The sequence below is a fragment of the Oryctolagus cuniculus genome, chromosome 5 (assembly GCF_051225735.1).
Source record: "Oryctolagus cuniculus isolate XC-2025 breed Fujian yellow rabbit chromosome 5, ASM5122573v1, whole genome shotgun sequence".
NCBI lineage: Eukaryota > Metazoa > Chordata > Mammalia > Lagomorpha > Leporidae > Oryctolagus > Oryctolagus cuniculus.
In genome coordinates this window covers 75398788-75413941 of record NC_142871.1, presented here as the reverse complement: position 1 = coordinate 75413941, position 15154 = coordinate 75398788, and the positions used below count along the sequence as shown (strand labels likewise).

Genomic DNA, 15154 nt, shown 5'->3' with positions numbered 1-15154 from the left:
TGATATTCTGTTAAAAAAAAAAAAAGAAGAAATTATCAATTCCCAACTTGACTCTCACTGGGATTAAACATGACAATAGGTCTGATCTGATTTCATCATCATTTAAAAAATCATCTATTATTTTTCACTTTATGTTTCTGTGTGGGAGCAAACTGTTGAAATCTTTACTTAATGTATGCTAAACTGATCTTCTGTATATAAAGAGAATTGAAAATGAATCCTCATGTGAATGGAAGGGGAGAGGGAATGGGAAAGGGGAGGGTTGCGGGTGGGGGGGACGTTATTGGGGGGAAGTGATTGTAATCCATAAGCCGTACTTTGGAAATTTATATTCATTAAATAAAAGTTAAAAAAAATGAATAAACAAGACAGCAAAGAGATTAGAAAACATGACTATAGCTGAGAAAATGTAGACCCACTGACACTATTAGTAGACTCCAGAAACAGAAATATTAAAAGGATAATGGTTAGCTGTAGCTAAGAAGAAATTTACCATCTGGGGGAGAGGACATGAGGAAGCTTCTGACTGCTGGTAAAATTCTATTTATTAATCTATAGATGTGCTTCCTTTGTCAAAATTCATTGAGATTTACCATTGTGATTTGGTACTGTGTGTGGGTGCTTTAAACAGAATGAATTAATGACTACTTGGAGAGAATCACAAGGAAACAAAGAAATGAAAGGATGAAGGAAACAAAGAGAAATTTATGCACCCAGAGGCCAGACACTCCAGTAGCTGTTTATTTTTCAGCTTTTTTTTTTAAAGATTTATTAATTTATTTGAAAGTCAGAGTTACACAGAAAGAGAAGGAGAGAGAGAGAGAAAGGTCTTTCATCCACTGTTTCACTCCCCAGTTGGCTGCAATGGTCAGAGCTGACTGATCCGAAGCCAGGAGCCAGGAGCTTCTTTTGGGTCTCCCACGTGGGTGCAGAGGCCCAAGGGTTTGGGCCATCTTCTGCTTTCCCAGGCCATAGCAGAGAGCTGGATCGGAGGTGGAGCAGCCAGGACTCAAACTGGCACCGATAGGGATGCTGGCACTGCAGGCAGCGGCTTAACCTGCTATGCCACAGCACTAGCCCCTCCAGTAGCTGTTAAAAAGGAGAAAATAGAAACAATAAAGGAGGCACAGTATTCAAGGATATAACAAGAAAAAACTGATAGAGAAGCCAGAATCTATCTAAAGTGCTGGAAAAAAACTGTCAGTCTGGAATTCTATATTATGCCAATTTGCCCATCAAAATAAGAGTGAAATAAAGACATTTTCATTCATTCATTCACTCATTTTATTATTGTTGTGATTCCTGTTCAACAATTGTCACCAAGTATACACACCAACTCTAGACAAAGGAAATAGTGCTAATGATACCAAGTTCCCACTCTCACAGTTCCAAAAGTCAGAGTCTGAGATAAGGCTCAAGGAACTAAAGTAAAGTAAAGTAGGGGTGTCAGAGCTGGTTTCTTCTGGGTCCCCAGGAGGAATTTGTTCCTTGACCTTTACATTTTTAGAGGCTGTTAGCAACATCAGTCTGTAGTCTTATCACTCTACTCCCTGCTTGCTTCAGTCATCATATTGATTTTTCTCCAATTTTGACTCTCCTGTATATGTGTCTCTTTTATAAGCACCCTTGTGGATCACATTGGGGACCCTCAGATAATCTGGGATGAGATTCCTATCTTAGTATTGGTAGCTTACTTATCCCTGCAAAATCCCTTTTGTTACAGAAGGTAACATTCATTAATTCTGAAGATAAGGACATGGAAATCTTGGGGAGCCAGTTTTCACCCTCCCACAATATGTATGATTTCCTGTTGATTTTATCTTGGATTGAAATTATTGGGGGAGGGGGTATTGTGGTACAAGTGCTGATTAAGCTGCCATGTGGGATTCCCTCATCTCATATTGGGGTGCCCACTTGAGCCCCAGCATCTCTACTTCCAATTCTGCTCCCTGCTAATGCATCCGAGACGCAGCAGATGATGGCTCAAGTACATGACCTCCTGCCATCCACATGGGAGACCCAGATGAATTTCCAGGCTCCTGGCTTCAAATTGGCCCAGCACTGGCTGTTGTGGCCATTTGTTGAGTGAACCAGTAAATGGAAGATCTCTGTCTCTCCCTCCCTCGCTCTCTCTTTATCTCTCTCAGTCAGTCTTCCTTTGATTTAAATAAATAAATATTTTTAAAAGAGCAAATTATCGGGGTACAGGATATTCATTACATTAAGCAGTTGATAATGTCAAACAGTATTCCTAAATTGTCATATCTATCTTTTTAACATTTCCACCAACAGTGTCTCACATACTCATCAACACTCAACACCGTTGAACTCTTTTTTTTTTTTTTTTTTTTTTGACAGGTAGAGTTATAGACAGTGAGAGAGAGACAGAGATGCCTTCCATTGGTTCACTCCCCAAATGGCTGCTATAATCAGTGCTGTGCAGATCCAAAGCCAGGAGCCAGGTGCTTCCTCCTGGTCTCCAATGCGGGTGCAGGGCCCAAGCACTTGGGCCATCCTCCATTGCCCTCCCGGGCCACAGCAGAGAGCTGGACTGGGAGAGGAGTCACGGGAACTAGAACCTGGCGCCCACATGGGAGGCCAGCACCGTAGGTGGAGGACTAACCAAGTGAGCCACGGTGCCGGCCCCATTGAACTTCTTAATTATAGGGAGTCTACTAGGTTTGATGGTACACAAAGAGTATAACAGTGTTATTACTAATTGCCCTTGGCAGAAAGAATCCTTTCTTTATGAGTTCACTTTATAGTGAAGGAAATAGAACTAATAAGGAAAGAGTAGATAAAAGATGAAACTCAGAAGAAAGAAAATACTAAAACCTTGATACACTTACAATTAATTTGTGGAATAAAGTTTGAAGATCTTATAAGTAGAAAAGTTAAAATTTTCTAAGTTCCTCATATTATTCAAGAAGAGAGTAGATAAACGCTATTAGAGAAAAACAGAGGGAAAGAGGCCAGTGCTGTGGTGCAGCAGGTTAAAGTCATGGTCTGAAGCACTGGCATCCCATATGGGCACCGGTTCAAGACCCAGCTGCTCCACTTCCAATCCAACTCCCTGCTAATGCACCTGTGGAAGCAGCAGAGGATGGCTCAAGTCCTTGAGCCCCTGCATCCACTTGGGAGACCCAGAAGAAGTTCCCATCTCCTGGCTTCTGCCTGGTCCAGCCCCCGGTCATTGTGGCCATTTCAGGAGTGAAACAGTGGATTTCACTTCTCTTTCTCTGTCTCTCCCTCTCTCTCTGTAACTCTGCCTTTCAAATAAGTAAATAAATATTTAAATTTTAAAAAAGAGGGAGAAATTTACTTTACCAGGGGTGAAGAAGAAAGAGGGTATTTTAGAAAGGTAAACCATGCTGTGCAAATAGGCACAGGAATCTTGCTAGTTTCTAAAAGAGAAACAGCGGGGCATGTGGCTAAATCCCAGCTACCATGAAGGGTGCTGAGGAAGACTGGGTTGTATCTGGGTCAGTAGCTGACGGACAGATTGTAAAGTGCTATTTCATATGTTTAGGACTCTGTACTCCATTTCTTTGACCAATGAAGAGCCATTAACCTTTTAAAACTCATAAAATATTTTAAGTGATTTTAAAAGCCCAACTGGTATGACTTGAATCATGCTCTTAATATAATTATGCTTTTAGTATAAATATCATGTGGAAATGTAAGCTAGAATCAGCAAAATAGTTAAATAGCTGTCATAATCAATGATAAGAACATAAGGTGTCAAGGAACCGTGCTATGTACATCCATCAACGCAACAGTTAATCACATTGTCCCTAAACAGGTAACCTATGAGCCAAGCTCCTGGCATTTGTAGAGCAAAGGGAAAGGAAATAAAGGACATGAGATTTTAAGAGGCAGGGAATCTTTGGGGTTCAAGAAGTGCTAGGAGACGGTAGTTGATCCTCCTGTATTATCTAGCCTATCCCCTACACAATGCCCCTATTTAGCTTGTATGTCACTTAACAAATGTCACTAGCACAGCAAAAACAAAACAGTTCTCGGTTTGAACATGATATCATATTGTCTGATGAGAACAGCCCATTCTTTGTTTAAGATGATACCAACATATTAACTTTTAAAAACTAGCACCATAAATAATTAGTAATACTTTAAAGAGTCTCAATTTTTAAAATATTTCATGTTGTTTTTTTCTATCAAACTGTCAAAAAGAAAGCTAATGTAAACAGTAAAATGTGTCAAACCACCATATGGTTACCATGGCTTTTCATGATATAGATGAATCTGAACCCTGACTCCAGTGTTAAACTGCAAGCTCAAGTACATCCACTGAATATTTTTTCTACCATTACCCCATCTGTGCTAGCAAATATAACTTGCCTGAAAGAAGAATGTCTGATATTACAAGGAGCACAGTTGTGACTCTCTTTCTCAGATATAATGATTAAAAACTCTAGTAATTATTTTGAGAATGAATTTTATGAAGTATCAACTCATGCTGCAAAGCTAATTCATCCTTCTATTAACAATGAATATCACTCAAATATTTCCCCCACCTACCAGAGCAAGTACAACAAATATCAGATTTTAGAAAATAAACCAACTTTGGAAGCAGTGTTTAATTTTAGCAATATTAGACATTTTTATGGGAAAAATCCATTATACTTTAATACGTTGCAGATCACAATCTAGAAACCTGCACAGTTTTGTTATTTCAGAGAAGCAATCTTATTATGAAAGTTGTTTTTACTTCACTTAATGCAATTGGAGATTGCTTCTTATAAAATAATATGCATAACTTGGGGAGATGGGTATATCATTACTCTTTGTTCACTCTCTGATTTGTTGCTTATACCTAAATACTTAAAAACACAAGAAAGAATGCTTACAGATCACTAGTTTAAATGATCAAAAGCTAGAAAAAAAAAACAAACCAAATGTTTTCTATTATATTTGAGGTCAGTAAATTCTGAGTTCTCTACCAAATAAAAAATCAGAAAAGTTAAGGAGGCATTGTTATTTACAAAATGAATCAACTCTAATTGCTTCAACTAGTTTATCACTATCACCCCAAATATAGTCAATGTATAAATACCCTTACTTTTGTGCCCTGTGTCTGAGAGGAAGAAATTTCCTCTCTGATAACCAAATTCAATGCATCTGTATTAGTTTTCTGTGGTTTCACTAACAATTTATTACAAAATTGATGGCTTAAAACAACAGAAATACATTCTTTCCTTGTCTCTTCCTGGTCTGGTAGCTCCAAGCATACCTTGGCTTGAAGCCACATCAAACCACCTTGTCTTCTATTTGTCTCTCCTCTATGCCTCCAAACTCTGTCTGACTCTCTTACAAAGACAACATGTGATTGTGTTTAGGGTCCACCAAGATAAGAATTTAACATGGATATCTCTTAGTTCTCTTTTTGGGCCTGTCACATGTACATACATTTTATCTCATAGTTATTTGTCACCTGTGAGATTTCCCCCTACTGATTGTCACATCTCCCCTTGCCATCTTCTCCCTTTCTCTTGTATCTTTGATGCTCCTTTTTAATGGGTCTGTACTCTCATCATAGAATCACATAGGATTGGTTTGTTAGGATTTGGGTTGTCATTACAAAGTACAGACTGAATGGCTTAAACAACAGAAATTTCTTATGATCCTGGAGGCTAGAAGCTAGCCTCAGGGGTGGGCAGCCTTGGTTTCTTCTGAGGCCTCTTTCTTGGCTTGTAGATGGTCATTTTCTATCCCTTCACAAGGTTTTCCTTGTTTGTGTGTCTGCTCTAATCTCTTTTTATAAAGGGCTACCCCAATGACCTCACTTTAACTTGCTTTCCTCTTTCAAGACTCTGTCTATAAATACAGTCACATTCTGAGACATTGGGAGTTAGGGCTTTAGCACACAAATTTTAGAATAGAATTCAGACCATAGCAGACCATTCTTTCCTATCCTGGACAATCTAAAACAAACAAGCAAAGAAACCCTCCCACCTAAAGAACTACTCCTGCAAACCACCTGCTGTGCCCAACATTTACTTCTCATTCAATGTGTTGTGCTCCTCCACATTTTTTGTTCCATAGATGGAGCCTTGGAACTAACTTTGGGCCAACAGTACAATTTCTAATGCACCAGAAGGGGTTGTCCTATGAAAAAGTTGGAAATAAAAGGAAGATAATTTCACTTTAGAACCAAAGTCTCATAATGCTGGCAATGTATTATGCTTTTCACAAAAACTAGCTCTTAGGATATTCTTAGCTGCTTTTTATTCCCACGTCTTCAACTTTCACCAATGGAATCTATGATTTTATAAAGTCAACTGGGATGTTTATTATGGGAAATTTATTTGCTATATTTTCAACAATCTTTGCTCCCCCTAAAGACTCCTTTTAATGTTTTTGGCCACTGATAATCTTCTCAATGATATATTTGTTTTTTTGACTTTTTTGTTGTTGTTCATTTGTTTTATCTAAACCCATATTTTGGATGCAAGTTTTGTAACTATAATGTGGTCTCAATGAGAATAACAACTGGGACTATTTTAGTCATTCATGCACCTCCTATGCCTGGAACAAGTGCTCAGTAATCATTTATTAAATAAATGAGTCAATTTTATAGGGATATATGACCTGAATATCTACATTGTTATTTTCTCCTAATCCCAAGTTTATTCTCTTGTATTTTTCTGTTTGTCTTTCATAGATGATTTAGTTCTATATCCATAATTTTGGGATGTATTTGTATCTAAATTATGGACGTGGGGCCGGCGCTGTGGCAAAACAGGTAAGGCTACCATCTGCAATGCCAGCATACCATATGGGCACCAGTTCAAGTACTGGCTGTTCCACTTCCAATCCAGCTCTCTGCTATGGCCTGGGAAAGCAGTAGAAGATGGCCTAAGTCCTTGGGCCCCTGCACCTGCATGGGAGACCTGGGAGAAGCTCTTGGCTCCTGGCTTCAGACTGGCACAGCTCTGGCCATTGTGGCCAATTGCGGAGTGAACCACCAGATGGAAGACCTCTCTCTCTCTGCCTCTCCTCTCTCTGTGTAACTCTTTCAAATTAATAAATAAATCTTTAAAAATTATGAATGTATATACTCTAAAAAGTCTAAAATTATCATTAATAAACATAAAACTGAATGAATAATCAGTTGAGAGAGTATACTATTTCTCATACTTCTTGAATAATGTAACTTCAGGGACAGTCCTAGTAGCAAACTGTTTGTATTCATCTTATTTCAACTCAGTGGACACCACAGAATGTGTTAAAGCACCAGTTCTTGGGGTGGGGTAGTTCAACAGGTTAAGCAATCTCTTGGGATGCCCTCATCCCATATCACGCTGCCTGTAAGGAGTCTATGGAATCCATTCCTACCTCTGCTTCCAATTTAGCTTCCTGCTAATGCTCACCCTGGGAGGCAGCAGATGATGGCTCAATACTTGGATGCCTGCCACCCACATGGAAGACCCAGATGGAGTTCTGGGCTCCTGACTTCAGCATAGTCAAGTCCTGATTGTCGTGGCCATTTTATTTACTTGAAAGGCATAATAACAGGAAGAGAGAGGAAGGGGAGGAGGGGAGAAATCTCCTATCCACTGGCTCACTCCACAAATGGCTAAAAAACAATTCTACTCTTCTAAGTTTTTTATTCTACAAAATTTTCAAAAAATATTATATTTATATTAATATGCATGTACTATAATTTTCTATAACCATTTTAATTCCAGTTTTAATTTCAAACATGATGAATATTGATAGATATAACCAATATAAACAAAAACTCTGGGAGGTCCTCAAAATGTTTAAGACTATAAATTTTCCTAAGACCAAAAAGTCAGAAACCCTGGGTTAAAAGGAGGGTCTCCTTCCTCAATGTTGCAAGAAAAACTAATTTACCCTTTCACTACTCCATTAGATTACTAAACATAGGTAATGCCCAGTATGTCACAATTAGATACCACATTGCGACACAAATAACACTCAATAGAATGAAAGGAATCTGAATGGCTGCTATCCACATAATTCATCTATGAGTGGATGGACACAGTCTCAAAGTATGTTTTCTTTTTTGATTTCCATTTTATATTTATCCCAAATCCAAACCAGAATTATCATTTCTCAATTTCTATCTCTTGAGAAATTAGGCTCTCTCATCCGATTTTCCTGAAATTCTTTCTCCATTCAGAGAGAAATTCCTGACATATTCCATCAGTGACCCTTGTATTTCTGATGGCACTGACCAGAGATCTGTTTACATGAGACTCTTTCTCAAAGGTATGGACTTCCCCGGAAATGGCAAATATATTTCACAGCAAGAGCCAACTCTGATATATTGTCAGCAGCTGGGCTGGAACCGTTTGCGAAGGATTCCTAGGTTAGCAAACAAATGTCATAATTGATTAGTAGTCTATCTCGAGTATTAGAGAGAAGAATTTTAGCTTATGTGCTGTGTATTTGCTGACCCTGTGAAATGAGTTGGAAAGGCTGTGCTCAAACAGACATAGACCAAGACAATAAATGTCTAGTCCATGTAGAATTATCACAAAATGTAACTACTATGTATGATAGGCATAACAGTAATATCTTCTTCATAAACAAACTCAATCTGCTTAAAATATATGCATACATTTTGTAATTCAAAGAAACAAATAATTATATCAGAGCACAAGAATTGCCTTGTCAGTTTGTAATAACAAAGCTGGTGTGTGTACTTAAGGACACTTTTATATTTTCCATTAAATAAGATAGTTGTCAACTACCCTTGATTTTGTCACTTTTAGGAACTTGGCTAGAACTTACTTTCAGAAACAATCTTCTCAGAATGGAATTTAAGAAGATAAATTTGTTTTAAAGATTTATTCATTTATTCAAAAGGCAGAATGACAAAGTACACTAAAGAGAGACACAGGCAGAGATATCTTCCACCTGCTGGTTTACTCCCTAAACAGGCACAGCAGCCAGGTCTGAGCCAGACCAAAGCAGGATCTAGGAACTCCATCCATATTTCCCACATGGGTGGCAGGAACTCAAGTTTTTGGGCCAACATCTGATGCTTTCCTATCTCATTAGCAGGGAGCTGGATTAGAAGAGGAGTAGTGAGACTCCAATTGGCAACATCCTACTATGCTATATTTCTGGCTCCAGGCAGGTAAATTTTATAAATGCCAACTGTGCATCTTTACAACTTTCAGATGTTCTCACCGTGGCTGTGCTGGTGTGGCATCTGCTACAATAACACAATTCCCTTTCAACAAACCATTTTGTTGGTATATTTAAGAATTAATACATGGAAGAAGAAAAGGAGAATATGGAAAAGATGATGGAGGAGGAACTGAAAAGAGGGAGGACAATGACAATAAGGCAGTGGAGAAAGAAGGAGAAACAAGAGACAAAGGAGGACATAAGATGACAGTAGTGATTTGAGCCAGGCTGGGGTTTTTGCTTCATGGGAAGTATATGTGTATTCTTATTGCTTTAGGATGTGTTCCTATGACTATTAGCTGGCCTATAGTGATAAACCATTGCCTTAGCAGTGATATAAACTGGCAGTATATTCCTATAAAACACATTCCATTATGAATTAGCTGAATTTTCAACTCCTCTGAGAACAAGACCAAGCACTGACAAGAACATTACTTGTTTCTTTGCAGACTTGCCTTTTTGTCATTTGCCTGGGCGTTACACTGTGGGGGAGTATGAAAAGGAAAACAAGTGATGCCTAGACTAATAAACTTAGCTCTAAATACAGCATTGCAAAGGAACAAAAAAAAGTAAATACTAATATAGAATTTGTTTCCTTGGAAACAAAAGAACACTTAGTGGTTTGGGGAAAAACATATTTGCAGCACAATTTTCACATAACTGTGGCTCGAAGATAAAATTCTGACAATATAATTACAAATAACACTAGTGACGAATAAGCAGGGGAAGAAATACAGAGAATTTATAGTTTATGAAATATTTATGTGCATTTGACTCAGTAGGTCAGACCACAAAGACTATGTACAAATGTTAAAAGGATGTGAATGGAAAGAATGCCAGTTGTTGCTTGACGAATGAAGCTGGAAGGACGCAAGGAGCAACACCTAAGAACATCAAACGGGACTTTTAAATCTTGTTTTCGAGTGAGAATAAAAATATAAGAAAGCAGCAACTACTCTAGAACAAATCATTAAGTAGATGGCTTTGTGGGATATAGACAAAGATAAAACAGTAATTATCAGAACCAGTATGAGTTCCTTAAGAGTAAGTCTTGAAAATTTTACTCCTTGGAAGATTGATAACTTTATTTTTTTACTTTTATTTATTTATTTGACAGGTAGAGTTATAGACAGTGAGACAGAGAGAAAGGTCTTCCTTTTTCCGTTGGTTCACCCCCCAAATGGCCGCTACGGCCGGCGCTGCGCCGATCCAAAGCCAGGAGCCAGGTGCTTCCTCCTGGTCTCCCATGCGGGTGCAGGGCCCAAGCACTTGGGCCATCCTCCATTGCCCTCCTGGGCCACAGCAGAGAGCTGGACTGGAAGAGGAGCAACTGAGACTACAACCTGGCGCCCATATGGGATGCCAGCACTGTAAGGCGGAGGATTAACCAAGTGAGCCACGGCACCGGCCTCAAAATTGCTAACTTTAAATTCTCTAATTCCACACACAAGTTAGCATTCCATGACCTTCCCTTTGAACAAAATATATGGTATTTAAAGCAATCATACTCAAAGCAAGGTATTAACTCTTTTCTATAAAATAAATGTATCACACTATTAGCATACACTTTTGTTCCAAAATTTGTAAAATCTAAGATCCTAGGGAATCAAGGCCACTGAATTATCATAGGAATACACCTTTGATTTTCTTGTAATAAATCTCATTATGAATTTAAATAAGGGTATAATCAAATTTAACCAATTTAGATGACAGGTGATGGTAGAAATAAAAAGGTTGAATGCCACACTTAATTTTTTTAAGTAATTTCAGTTGGTTAGATCAATTCATTCTTTACTGTATTTCCAGGTTATAGCACTAAAACTTCCACACAGCAGACCTCAAACTATTCATTGAATTAATTAATTAATTAATTAATGAGTCAAAACAAAGTGAAATGCATCAAAATAGATTAATTTGCTCAGATACAGAATAGACTCACACTGGTTTGATAACAATTTAGACAAATACCAGCCAGAAACAATTCATTATCAACTCAGGTTTTTTTTAAAGATTTATTTACAGAGAGGCAGATACAGAGAGAGAGGGAAACATCTCCCATCTGCTGGTTCACTCTCCACATGGCTGCAATGGCTAGAGCTGAGTTGATCCAAAGCCAGGAGCCTGGAGCTTCTTCCAGGTCCCCCACGCTGGTACAGGGGCCCAGGGGTACAGGGGCCATCTTCTAATGCTTTCCCAGGCATAGCAGAGAGCTGGATCGGAAGTAGAGCAGCTGGGACTTGAACTGGCGCCCATATGGGATGCTGGCACTGCAGGCAGCGGTTTTACCTGCTACACACCTTACCAGCCCCAACCAACTCAATTTAAAAAAGGTCTAATTAACAGAAGTAAAATATCTGGTAAAATCAATCTTTCATAGACAATGTTTAAAATACTGAATTCCTTCAAGACTTCACTTTCTAAAACTGACATTGGCAAACTAGACTTCAACAACTGTATCCTGATTTAGTAGCCAGGAATTAGAGGTCTAGAAATCGAAATAGGAAATAATTGAAATATCTGGGATGTTTAATTAAGAAAAATAAAAGTTAGGGAGGGACATGCTTCAAATATTTGGGGGAGCTGTCAGAAAAAAAGATTTATAATCTTTCTGTGTATCACCCAGGGAAAGTCTATGGAAGCTACATAACAGATCTTGCTTTAGTGCAAAGCTAGGATTTCTGTTAGATCTGTCAAAATCCAGATTAGTCTACCATGCAAAGAAAGGAACACTTCATCACTTTAAGGGTCCAAGTAAAACCTAAATAATCTTTCAGGGATTTAGCAGAAAAACTGTTCCAATGTCAGGTAGGATATTAGCATGGATGATTTAAAGAGCTCTCCTGGCCTATGGCTCTACAATTCTATGACTCTTGAAGTCTTGCCTCCCTCTTCCACACTATCATAATTCCTCTTTTCATTGATTTACCTTCTCCCAGCTTAATGCTTGACCAGGTCTATCTTTGTTCTAGTTTCCATTATTCTTATTTGCTTATGAGGTAGTCCTTCAGCGATGGTTAATTTTATGTGTCAGTTTGGCCTAAGGGACACTCAGAGAGCTGGTAAGACATGATTTCTGATGTGTCTGCGAAGCTGCTTCCAGCACAGAATAGCATTTGAAGCAACAGACTAAATAAAGATGCTCATACTAACCACGGTTGGGCATCAGTCAATCCCTTGAGGGCCTTGAAGGAACAGAAAATTGGAGACATCCGATTTCGCCTGCCCTCTGACACCAGCACTAATGGTTCTCATGGCCTTTGAGTTTGAACTGAACCACACCACTGACTTTGCAGGCTCTCCAACTTGTATATGACACATCGTGGGACTCTTCAGTCTCCATAATCACAAGACAGGGTGTCAATCTCCTCTCCCACCCGCCCCAGGCTCTGCTTCCCTCTGGAGAACCCTGACTGATACACCTTTATATTTCTACAAGCTGATTTCTATTGCAATCATGGCAGAAAAAAATTGATTCCCTCTTAAGTCACAACTTCTTTGCTGTAACAGTTGATGGGTTTGACTGTGAAGAGGTATTATTGACTATGCCTCCTCTATACTTTCTTCTTCAATTACTTTCATCTTTTTCTATGGCTTTTTTTTTCTCTGCCTCCAAACATGAATTAATGGTTTCTTAAGGCACAGATGCTAACTGTAGGTTTTTACTAGCAACGTGGATGGGGTGGATTAAGATAATTTTTAAACCCTTAATTACAATAGGATAACATCAGTGATATAATTAACAACAGATATCTTTGTCGTTTCTCTATATGACAAATTGTAAATACAGATTTTGCTTAATATTACTTATTTGCAGTTGTTTAGTTTTATTTTCCTACTTAAGATGGGGAAAGTACTTCAAATAATATTTTTAAAAAGACTTACATTGGAGTAACTTTACAAGAGCACATTTTATAATATATCAGTGAACCCATCAATCAATATTACCTATGCAAGAATATTTTATTAACTCTCACATATAAAAATTAATCTGAGTATGGTCTCAGATACACCATCATTCCTTCCTACATCACCTACATATAAAATTCAACTTAAGTTTCTAGATACAACCAGAGCTACTAGAAAATTGTGTATAGAAAATGGAAGCTTCATTTCCCAAATCTACAAAAAGCTCATTACTCAAAGGAATGTCCCATGACTTATTAAATAGCTTCTTGGGCTTTTTTCTATAATTCTAGTCACAAACTATATTGCTTAAATCTCTTCTCTTTTATATCAGATACTGGCCAACTCTGAAATACAATCATTCAAATGCTTATTCCTGCTTAAAATGACTAAATGTGGAGTTGGAGTACATGATTGTTAGGTGGAGATAGCAGAGTTAAATTACATAATCTCAGGATATGAACAAAGGTTCATCCTTGTCAAAGGATGGACAATAAAACTTTCTACAAAGATGGAAATGTTTTATATACTCCTATGCAATAGCCACAAGCCACACGTGACTACTCAACACTTGAAATACAGCTTGGGCAAAGGAAGGTTAAATTTTCTATTTTATCTTAATTTAAATTTAAATATCCTCATGCAACTAGCGACTACCATATTAGAACAATCTAGTGTCTTGAAAATATAACTGTGAATTGTTCTTATAATCTTCTATTTTAGGAATATATACAAATGTTAATATATATAAATAAATAAATGCAAATAAACCATTAGGTTGATTATAAGTTATTATGGTGAAACCATGTCTGTCTTTTCCACCACTATACTCATGACATCTTAACAGAGAAAACCTTGATGTTCTTTGGAACCACAGTACATACTACCTTCAGGTTACTCTTTGACATCTAGTGTTGTACTTCTTGGTTCACCATCAGGCGTTGCTGTGTTGGCAGTATTTATTTATTTCAGATTTATTAATTTATTTATCTGAAAGGCAGAGTGAACAGAGAGATGGGAGAGACACAGACATCTTCTATAAAGTGGTTCACCACCCAAAGGGTTGCAACAAACTCAAAGGCTGTAACCAGGATCCAGGAACTCCACCTGGTCTGTCACAGGGGTTGCAGGAGCCGCACACCTGGGCCATCTTCCGTGGCTTCCCAGGTGCACTAGCAGGAAGCTGGACAGAAAACCAAATATCCCACAATGGCCTCAGCATCCAATAGATAGCAGCAAGGCTGCAAGCAAAGGCTTCACGGGCTGCACCACAACGCAGTTCCTTGGTGGCGGTATTTAGTGACAAGTTTTGTTGACCGGATTCTCTGTGTAGTGTATTAAACCGAGAACTTTAATAATTAACTTGCGGCACTGAATTTGAATTACCCAGAACAACATACTTAGATGGGAGAGGAACTGAAATAATTCCCCTTTACCAAATCCAAAAAGATTTATGATTGAAAATGAATCATTTTTTTTAAGCGAGGAGTGGGGAATAAGTAAAAGTTACTCTTTACAAATCTCAGTGTAGGAAGGCCGAAGTTTCCTCTTACTTACACATTTTGTTGATAGCCATGCACAATTCTTACCTTAACTTTATATTTCTTCATTATGGGATGGAGCTAATCTTCCCTGAAAGAGAGAGGAAAGGTTCCAGCATACTCATGAAGCAACTCCACAGACGACGATACACGCAGTACCTACTGCGTGCAAAAGCCACGAGTCATTACCTTCAGTAGCCTAACCCCACGTGTTCCCCCAAAAGGTACATTGCTCTGCGCACGTGTGAAAAACTAACTGGGTTCCCTCAGCCAGAAAGGAAGAGCGGATGCTAGCGGCAAGCTTCCCGCCCCGTCCCCACAAAACAAGTGGAGGACGAAAGAAAAGGCAAAGTAGTGCACTTGATTACCACTTCGTTGAAACATTAGGAATAATGCAACACTTCAGCAACTCAGAACTCTACTGCACCCTGCCCGCGGGCTCCCAGGGACCTGCCGTGGCGTTCACTTTGCCCAACGCGCGCCTCGCCTGCGGTGGGCGGGGACTGAGCTCTCCCCGCCCCCGCCAG

General features: G+C 38.6%; 1 long non-coding RNA gene across 2 annotated transcripts; it reads right to left on the bottom strand.

Moving 5' to 3' along the window:
- Positions 1-739: 739 nt before the first annotated feature.
- LOC127493173 (uncharacterized) lies at positions 740-15149 on the bottom strand. Of its 2 annotated transcripts, none has more exons than XR_011388611.2 (3): positions 14817-15149; positions 14676-14718; positions 740-1089 (listed from the first exon to the last, which is right to left on the bottom strand). It is a non-coding gene; the product is annotated as an uncharacterized LOC127493173 (long non-coding RNA). The 2 variants fall into 2 exon arrangements; XR_016233844.1 differs by having other exon boundaries at positions 14676-14789; positions 14996-15118.
- Positions 15150-15154: the final 5 nt, after the last annotated feature.